Below are 8,247 nucleotides of genomic sequence, written 5' to 3' on the forward strand. Positions count from 1 at the left end.
ACTATTTTTATTGTTAACATCTACAATGTTTTATTTTTATATATAAAAAACAAACAAACATGTATTAATGAGTTATTTTTTTTAGTTCTTAAAACCTTTACTTTTCCGGCCACCAATTTTCAGGCAATAAAGCTGCGGCATATTCTTTACTCAATATCGGCTTCATATTCTCTCTGTTTCTCGCTACTTAACAGGGTGTCAGCGGGATTTCTCTCTTCGGAATGACCCATATACACTCAGTGAACAATTCCAACACATGTTCGGCAAAAACCTATGCAGTATAATACTCTTGACTCTAGTCTTACATACACCCTCGTCTCCTAATGGAAGAGACATTTATCGGACCACGTGTATTTAAACAAGCTTGGATTTTTGACAAAATCTATTCATCAATAAACATGGCGTATGCAATTCCACCACCACTTCAAATGTCGTACTTGTTATTGACTTTACAAGCTCAACTTTACATTCAAGATGACGAACGGAAGAGCAAGTTCGCAGGAAATCTACCTAAATAACTTTAGGCACGCACAATATAGTTCTTTTTCAATATCTTTATTTTTAATGTGTTTGATGAACTCCACAAGCACTGTTTTAAATGTTTCAAACACAATAAAAAAAAAATCAAGAATATAAAAAATAAAATAAAATAAATAATAAATAAATAAAAATACGAAAAGGCGGCTTTAAAAACTGTCAGTTTCCGTCATTAAATTGCACGGGAAACGAATTAGAGAATTAATAAAAATGAAACTTGTAATCTGTTCTCTCTCACGTAAATATTAAAATAAAATAATATTAATTTTATCCGTGATATTCACCAAATAGATCGGCTCTATTTCGAAATGATTTCTTTTTTTTATTTTTCCTCTTCAATTTTGCTTTCTGCGAACTTGCTCTTCCGTTCGTCATCTTGAATGTAAAGTTGAGCTTGTAAAGTCAATAACATTTGAAAAGTCGTTCCCTTTATAAAAGCAGATAAAGTTAATCGAATGTAGATTATAAAACAAAAACGTAAGTATTACTACATGAATTTAGTATCGATTTTTGCGCATTTGCAGAATACGTTAAAAATCTAAGGGAGATAACTACATTTACTAAACAAATAATCCTAATGAAAATATAGATTTATCGTTGAACATTTTTTCGCTGTCGATTGTTTTTGTTTGTTCTTTGTTTTCAATACTGACTCAAACATTAAAAAAACTGCTTAATCGCTTACCGAAGAAACAATAATTTCATAAATTTTAAATGTTTTTTAACTAATGTTTTTATTTTTGTTTACCAAAGAAACCAAAAAACTATAAATCTTAAATGGTTTTCATTGTTTAATGGTCTTTATTTTCATTTTTTTTCTCTCAATTTTTTTCAGTGGATTATTATCATTAATCTATTATTTTATTTTCAATACTTAAACAAAAAACAACAACGTCTACAATCTGACGTAAAGCAAAAAAAAAAAAAAATATATTTACAATGGAACCTTTTTATCAATTTCTAGAATCTGACGTAAAGCAAAAAAAATCTTTACAATAAAAAACTTTTATAGTTTTTCGGGTATGCTGAAAACGAATATATACTTCAACAGTGGCGCAGAGAATTAGATTTCATGATATGAGGAAATTACTTTTTCCAAAAGTGGGAATCACTTTTTTCATATTAATGTAATGTAAAATGAGCGGTACTTCACTTATTGATCCATGCTGAAATAATAATGTTATTTTTAGAAAGCCATTCTTAACATGGGGAGGAGGATGTTTTGTACCTATTCTGTACTTTATCCTTACAATTTAATAAAAAAAAGATATAAAACTTTAATAAACTTGAAGATACTATTTTAAAATTAGCGCAGATCAATAAGTGCACTAGCACCAAATGAGCACCCACTTTCAGGCCACACGATGATAATTTTGGGGGGTGGCTGCCTGAAAGCTGTTTTGGTAAAATGGTACTTAACAATCACCTTTGATATGACGATTTCTATAGGTTTCTGTATGCTGAAAACGAATATCCAATTAAACTTTGTCACAAATAAGTCGTTTTCCGAATATTATACAATGTAAAGAATTGGCCACCAATGATAACATAAGGAATTACACTGCTTAATAATTAGAAAACTACTTCGCAGCAAACCTAACATAAGGAATGACACGTATCTGTATGCATAAAAAAATAATTTTATGAATTTTAAATATTTTTAACTAATGTTTTTTTTGTTTACCGAAAAACAAACAAAAAACTATGAATCGTAAATGTTTTTCATTGTTTAATGGTTTTTGTTTTCATCTTTGTTTCAATTTTTTCAGTGAATTATTTTCATTAATCTATTATTTTATTTTCAATACTTAAACATAAAAAAATAATGATAAATGTCTAGAATCTGATGTAAAGCAAAAAAAAAAAAAAACAAACAAAAAAAAAATCTTTACAATAAAAACTTTTATACTTTTTCGGGTGTGCTGAAAACGAATATATCCTTCAAACGTGATGCAGAGAATTAGATTTCACGATATGAGGAAATTATTTATTCTAAAAGTGGGGATCACTTTTTTTATATAAATTTAATGTAAAATGAGTGGTACTAGTGCACTTATTGATCCATACTGAAACAATAATGTTATTTTTAGAAAGCCATTCTTAACATTGGGAGAGGAAGGTGTTTTGTACCTATTCTGTACTTTAACCTTATAATTTAATAAAAACAGATATCATAAAACCTTATTTGAACTTGAAAATGCTATTGAAAGAATCTGTAATCTATAAACCGTTAGATTAGTGTTTGGGAGTGGTTCGGCTCCCCGGAAACATGTTGTGTGTGCCAAGTGGTTTATGGAAAAGTCAGGACAAAGCGATTCCATATGAACGTGGAAAATTATGCAAATATGAGCCATGTCATTCACTAACAGTAAGGTTAGAAAAATATTGGAGAGTTTGAAAAATCAATTCTGGCGGAATATATATGAATATAAAAGGCAAACTCTTATGGAATGAAGTGAAAGTTATAAATAGAGAAGAACAATAAAGAGTAATCTGGCTTAAGGAAACTGTATATATTCTGGGTGATTATCAATTACTAAGCCTAGTATAGTATTTAACATGATTTGGGAACCATTGATTATAAATAATATAGTAATAAGTAGTAAAAAGTATCTATGATGATGCAAAAAAGAAAGTCCGCACTTCTCTTTTTTTCAAAAACTGCAAATTTAAGCTAAATTGCATGTAACTGTTTAAAAAACCTTATACCTCATTTGATTCATCTTTTATTCGCCTATAATGTTACCTGTTCATGTTTGACTTTTGATTGGAGTATCCTAGTGTTCATATCAATTTAGAAAATAATCAAGAATACAAAAGCTCTGAAGCAAAAAAATGAGCTTTACATTAATATGTTGACTGAGCATTTTCTACACTACTTTGGCTGGAATTTTGATAATAATACTATCTTTATGCAGGATAATGCTCCATTCACCCAGCTGGCAATGTAAAGATGTTCCTTCAAGAGAATGGTATTCCCTGTTTATATTGGCCTGCAGAATCTCAAGACCTCAATCCTATCGAAAATGTATGGCATTACATCAAGCAACAGTAACACAATGATGAAATTTTAAATCTGAAAGAACTTATATCAAGTCTATATTAAATCTGAAGGACTTATATTAAGTAGATATTAATAAGTTCCTCGAACCTAATATTTTTCTAACCTCTTTATCTCTAACCTTTTTATTTTTTTAACCTTCCCTTTCTTTAATGGAGTATAAATAATGCACTGTGGATGTGTTATCAGCAGCTCCAGTAACTCTTATTTGTCCTCCACTCCTCATTTCCAATGAGTTATTTTTCTGATAAAGGGTGAAGAAAAAGCTGCTTTCTAGGTCGGCAGTACTTGCATGGACAGTAGACTGAGATGTCGGAAATTTTCTGTTTCTATGTCTATCCTTGTGGCCATGTCACTAGTAAGGGTGCTGGAGGTAAACCTTTCATCTGGGCTGACGATATCCGCCTGATAGTCAGGGACCCGAACCTTGGAATAACCACTAAGGAGGCTGTCCTATGAGCAGGCACAAAGTACTGGGGCTGCTGTATTGCCATTTGGTGAATGGATTCTGGACCATGCCGTAGTTTTTGGTGGGGCCTCTCGATGGCATACTAGTGGGTACTTGTTACGGCTTTACCTTATCATGTGCTACAAAAAAATTCCTGTCTTTTTCTCTTACTTTCCCTCTATAACCTGCTCTAATCAAGTCTGTCGACCTGATCTACAAATCTCAAAACCTAAACATGAATTATCTCCAGAAAAAAAACATGAAAAAACCTAGAACCCCATTCTCCAAAGTAGACCCCTACTACTATTTCTCCTTCTCTAACATCAGGGGTCTACGTTCCAACCTTTCAGAGGTTGAAACCCAATTGCAGGAGACGAAACTGGACATTTTGTTCCTAAGCGAAACTGGCATAGGGCTGGCCACTTCCCTAGATGAATTCATAATTAACGGATACTCTAACAACATCTAAATTTGACCCCCAAGATCGCCATAGGCATGGAATATGTGCCTACATAAAAGATGGCTTTCTGTGTTGTAGGGAAATCTCCAGAGAAGATCCTAATTTACTTCAAGTTTGCACTTGCTTACACTTGCACTGCATTTATATTTGCCCTCTTGTCGCCCCCAGCGGAGTTACTATCTTTAAGAACACTTGCTTACACTTGCACTGCATTTATATTTGCCCTCTTGTCGCCCCCAGCGGAGTTACTATCTTTAAGAACATATCTGAGAAAATTGACCACATCCTGTCTGCTCATCCTTCAACTAACATTCACATCTGTGGTGACGTCAATGTCCACAAGATGGAATGGCTGAGCCATTCAAATAAAACAGATGATGAGGGGTGGTTCTGTCATGACTTCTCCATTTCCTATAGCCGTCACTCAGATTGTTGGGGAACCCACCAGTCTACCCGATACTACCAGTCAAAATGCAAGCCTTCTAGACCTTTTTCTCACAACTTCCTCTGAGCTATGTTCATGTTCGGTTCTATCTCCTCTGGGATCTTCCAACTACTCGGTTGTATAGGTTAAGATAGAAATGAAATGCAACAAGTCTTCAGACGTAGCTCTCCACTTTACAGTATATCGATACTCTATGGCTGACTGGGATAGCTTCCATACATTTATATCTGATCTACCTCTGCATTCAATGTTTAAAAAGGATATGTCCTCTCTAGTATCAGACCTGACCGAATGGTTAATTGTAGGCATCATCATTGAACCTGAGGCCATGTTGTCAGCATAAGACAAGGCCAAACTATTTGCCAAGAACTTTGCAGCTAATTCTACCCTATGCAACCAAGGCCATCAACTCCCTATATTTCTGCCTATAACAGACAACACGCTATGCAACATACAAATATCTGTGCGTGATGTCACCAAGCTGATCAAGAACCTTGATTCCAGCATTGATGGCATTCCAGCATTGACGGCATTCTAATTCTAGTGTTGAAAAAGCTTCAACCAGAACTTTCCTCTATGCTTAGAAAACTATTTAATTCTTAAATACACCTGAATTGCCATGTGAATTCTTAAATACAGGGAATACTGATGAGGTTTTCCAGTGTGTTGTGAAGCACTTCTCCTGAAGACAATGCTTAAACACTTTCGTGAGTATGGAAGCAAGTTCTGCTTGAAGCTTTTTAACACTAAAATTTTCCATAGAATTTCTTTATGACTTCTCAGTTTGAAGTTAATTTTGTAAATAAACATAAACACTAGGATACTTCAATTAAAAGTCAAATATGATCAGGTAAAATTATAGAGAAATAAAAGATGACTCAAATGAGGTTTTGGTTTTTTTAACTGTTACATTCAATTTGTTGTACTTGAAAAAGCTCAGTAAAATTGAAAGAAGAATTTTTAATAAGGCTTTTTTACCCAGTCATTGCTTACAACATGCCAAACTCATGTACTAAATTCTGTACATATTTCTTAGTTCAAGAGAAAGGTTCCCAGGTATGACAAAATACACCTGAATAAGATCGGCAGTGACATAGAAACGTTGTGAAAATAACACCCAAGATGAGAACAGTATTCTGAAGAATCCAAATAATATGAATAATCAATCCTCATCTCTAAAATGAAGAAAAATAAAGATTTTTAATTAAATATTTGAAATTAGAAACACATTATTTTTGTTGACTGACCAGTATTATACTAATTTTCTTTTTTGAATTTCATTAATAATAAATGTTTTTGATATTTTTAATAAAAATCAACATGATAAATTCAAGTTAACCACATAAAGTATACTTTTTCAAATTTATATTTTCAGAATTTGCAACAATGAAAAGAAATTAATGGATAAGAAGGAACTTTCTACATTGATGGTTTAAAAAGGTTTAAAATAATTATACATTTTTTACATCAATTTTCTAAAGTTAAAATATACCAGTCTGATTATCATCATACATTACATATACATTTTTTGGAATATATCTAACATGGCTGACAAACCACATTCTTGTGAAGTATGTGGTTCTTCTTTTTCACAGAAGTCACATTTGTTGGATCATGTGAAAACACATACAGGAGAGAAACCACATTCTTGTGATGTTTGTGGTTCTTCTTTTGCACGGAAGTCATATTTGGTGAGTCATATGAAAACACATACAGGTGACAGACCACATTCTTGTGAAGTATGTGGTTCTTCATTTGCACGGAAGTCACATGTGTTGCGTCATATGAAAACACATACAGGAGACAAACCACATTCTTGTGAAATATGTGGTTCTTCTTTTGCACAGAAGTCACATTTGTTGGATCATATGAAAACACATACAGGAGACAAACCATATTCTTGTGAAGTATGTAGTTCTTCTTTTGCAAAGAAGTCAAATTTGTTGGGGCATATGAAAATACATACAGGAGACAAACCACATTCTTGTGAAGTATGTGGTTCTAGTTATGCACAGAAGTCAAATTTGTGGAGTCATATGAAAACACATACAGGAGAGAAACCTCATTCTTGTGAAATATGTGGTTCTTGTTTTGCACATAAGTCAAATTTGTTGAGTCATATGAACACACATACTGGAGACAAACCACATTCATGTGACGTATGTGGTTCATCTTTTGCACATATGTCAACTTTGTTGAATCATATGACAATACATACAGGATACAAACCACATTCTTGTGAAGTATGTGGTTCTTCTTTTACATTGAAGTCAACTTTGTTGAATCATATGACAAGACATGGGATTCAAACCACATTCTTGTGAAGTATGTGGTTCTTCTTTTGCACAGAAATCACATTTGTAGCGTCATATGAAAACACATAAGACAAACTACATTCTTGTGAAGTTTGTGGTTTGCTTTTGCAAGGAAGTCAAATTTTTTGAGTCATAGGAATACACATACTAGACAAATATATCTCCCCGATAAGAAAGAACAGTTGGAAATAAGTCAGACACTAAGCATTGTGACTATGAACTTCCTACAACTACATATTAAGCCTGACATAGTGATATGGATCAAGAAGGAGAATGTGGCAAGCTTAGTTGAAGTAAGTGTTCCTAATGATGCCGACCTTAACAGAGCAGAAGGGGAGAAAATAACAAAATAGCAATGACTTATGTACGACATAAAAAGAAACTGGAATCTTACGAATGTATCAATCATACCTGCCATTATAGGATCAACTGGGCTAATGAAAAGAAATTTTAATAACTATTTGGCGAATATACCGATTGAACCAAGTGCAAAATTAATACAAGCAATAGCACTGAAAACTACGGTTAGGATCTTAAAAAAACAAAGTGAATAGAACATGAAAACAGAGTAAAACACATTCTTATGAAGGAAGGTAAAATTTATGGCGTTGATGCTAAAAAGATAAGAAAATTACAATTTTTACACAGATGTGAAATTTGTTTGAAATAGTGAGAAAGATTCTTTGAAATAGTGAGGAACATTTGACATCGAGCTGTCTTGTTCTTCTAAAGGACGGCTGATATACGATGGAATGTGTAAAAATATGCACATGCCAATCTGTAACATGTTGAATATTGAATGCTGCAACAAGTCATTGGACATGTTATATTCGATCCGCTGTGATTCCTAAAGCTATGTGCCTTGAAACAGAACTGTTAAAATTGACATAATTATATAAGTAGAAAGTAGAAACCACTATGACTACAAATTTCCTACGGTTATATACCTAGAAAATGTGGCTATTAAGCCTGACATAGTGA

At 32.9% G+C, this 8,247-nt stretch overlaps 1 long non-coding RNA gene across 1 annotated transcript; it reads left to right on the forward strand.

Annotated features, from left to right (window-relative positions):
- Positions 1-912: 912 nt before the first annotated feature.
- On the forward strand, positions 913-7,812 carry LOC145270596 (uncharacterized). The gene is made up of 2 exons (XR_013865462.1): positions 913-1,014; positions 6,327-7,812. It is a non-coding gene; the product is annotated as an uncharacterized LOC145270596 (long non-coding RNA).
- The last annotated feature ends 435 nt before the right edge of the window (positions 7,813-8,247 follow it).

This window comes from Euprymna scolopes, chromosome 46 (assembly GCF_053919585.1).
Source record: "Euprymna scolopes isolate OS-2025 chromosome 46, ASM5391958v1, whole genome shotgun sequence".
Classification (NCBI taxonomy): domain Eukaryota; kingdom Metazoa; phylum Mollusca; class Cephalopoda; order Sepiida; family Sepiolidae; genus Euprymna; species Euprymna scolopes.